This window comes from Nesoenas mayeri (genome assembly GCF_963082525.1).
Source record: "Nesoenas mayeri genome assembly, chromosome: 15".
Classification (NCBI taxonomy): Eukaryota; Metazoa; Chordata; class Aves; order Columbiformes; family Columbidae; genus Nesoenas; species Nesoenas mayeri.
In genome coordinates, this window is record NC_137559.1 from 9398617 (window position 1) to 9401176 (window position 2560).

Here is a 2560-nt window from a genome sequence, read left to right on the forward strand (position 1 = left end):
AAACTGCCAGCACCCCCAAACCACGGGCCCCCAGGTCCCCAAAAGTACACTCTGCGCAGCATCTCTGATCCCAAGCCAATGTAAAGGCAAAATACCTGGGCAGTTTACATAAGACATAGTTTTCCACTACAACAGAGTTTCTCTCCGCCCGGTGTTTCACCCAGCAGCTGCAATTTTGCTACTCTCAAGGGCATTCCCACACAAAAATGAGCCACACCAGAGACACGGGGAGATTATGAGGATTAAGACTGCAGAGCTGGCACAGGAGAAGATGTAAAAACCCTCTGGTAGGCAAAGGCATTTCATCCCTGAACGCAGGCTCTGCTCACCTTCGCGAAGGGTGTAAGTACAAAGGGGGCCCATGGGGTGCTCTGGGAAGCCCAAAGGGAAGCACCCAGGAGTGTGTTGCTGCTAGATATTGGGGAGAGGATACAAAAGCACAAAAAGTGGACAGTGTTTCTAGAGCAAATAAAGACAGAACTTCACATGGTAAAAAAAAATAATTAGGCAGGTTGGGTTTCTACCTCCTCATCTCCCCTTTTTTTGGAATCAGAGCCAGCAGATGCTGCCCAGGGCAGAGAGGATGGGTACACAGGTGCTGCCTGGCTGGGCAGGGCTGCCTCTGTGGCAGGGGGATGCTCACACGTTCTGAACAAACCACAGGATCAGGCAAATCCTCCCCCTCCCAAAAAACAGGGAAAACCTGGTCTGCTCCTCAGCCCAGGCAGGAGCCCAGCAGGGACACATGGCGGTGGCAGGGACTGTGCCAGCCTCCCAGCACAGCCAGCCTGCAGGGATTAACTGATACCAGAAGGATCAGATGAATGGTTCTTACTGAGAGGATTCTCACAAAAGCAGCAAAAATTGAAGCTGGGCACCCTGAAGACAAAGCTGTAACCTCAGTTATAGTTTAAACAGAGTCATCATGCCTGGTAACTGATAAAGCCCAGGCAGCGTGCGGTCAGGCCAGCAGCCCTGATTCAGGTTACTTCGGGGCTGGTGTGGGGGCTGTTCCAGCCTCACCCCGTTACCCCCAGCAGCAGATGGGGTATGAGGCTCATTGCACGGTTTCAACTCACAGGGAGGTTGAGGGTAACAGGACCCTGCCAGGACATGGCACCACCAGACAGGACAACGGCACAGCCTTGACCACCTGCAGGTGTGTTCAGTGAATCTCTGCTTTTGAGTCTTGAGGATGCTTTGCTGGACAAGGCCATGAAAACACAAAGCATTGCTCTTTTGCAGGCTGGTATCCTGGCTCTGAGTGGAGTCAAGGCCCCACAGGGCATCAGCTGTGGGTTTCAGCCTTACAGCCGAGCTGGTTTCTCATGACAAATTCACCACCAAGAAACAGCTGGCAAAGCTAGGGAGCACAGTCGGACCACCCTGATGCTACAGAACCTCCAGCAGCCTCCCTGCTGTGTGCTGGTGAGCTCAGCCCTAGGGGGAAACTGCCTTTCACCCCCCAAAAGCAGCCAGGAGGACAACCTGCACCAAATTGGGATGAAGGAAACCCTCCTACAAACACACGCACACACGTACACACACACACACACTTACTTTGTGCTGTTGCTGCCAGGACCCCCACAGCCTCCCAGCACCCCTGGCAGGTGAAGCCAGAACCGCACAGGAACGTCTCGCTGGCCAGAGAGCTCTGTATTCTCTAAGAGACCATCCACCCTGCAGCAGAGTTGATTTGCTGTATGCAAGGGATCGGGATCAATAGGTCACAGCATGCACTGACTTACCCCCAGAATGAAAATCAGCAGAGGATTTGGGGCTGATGGGGAAGCTACAATCAGGCCTTTAATCCCACATGGGCACAAAATCCCAGGATAAAAAGGCCAGAGCTGGTCCTAATTGCTGACTGCTGTGTGCTCATGGATGTGTGAGCAAAATCTCTCAGGCTGCAGCAGGCCTGGGGGAGGCATCTCGTTGCTTTCTTGCTGCTTGTGTGACCGAGCCCCCCAGGAGAAGGGTTTCTGCTTTGTGGGGGGACTCTGCTCCAGCACGCACCAGGGCAGTGCTGGCTTCCTGAGCAGGGCTGCAGGATACACCTGACAGAGCCATGATGCTCAGCACACCAGTCCTCTCGGAGACAGAAAACACCCTGGGGTGCTGGGGGGGAAGTGGATGGTGCAGGGAGGCTGGGGGAGACAGCCAGTTCCCCCAACTGTCCCTCCACGCCTGTGCCCGTTGCCCCTGACTGTACTGGGGCTGGTGGATCACCCCAGCTGCTCCCCACTTACACCCAGGGGAATATCACGGTTGACCCACACGCATTTTGGGGGAGTCCAGCCCCGCCGGAGCCCCTTTCAGGTACGGCTGGAAGCGGAAGCGCTGTGCTCCGCCAAAACCCTCCTGGAAACCGGGGAGAGCCGGGGGCGGGCGGGGAGGGTGCTGGGGGAGGATGCTGCGGGAGGGGGCGGGCAGCGGCAGGCAGGAGGTGGTGCAGCCCCGTCCCCGCCTTCCCGCGGGGCCCGGCCCGGTGGCGGCGCAGAGGCTGCGGGCGGCGGCGGGGTAAGAGCAGGCGGAGCGCGGCGGGCGCCGTGCCGGGGAC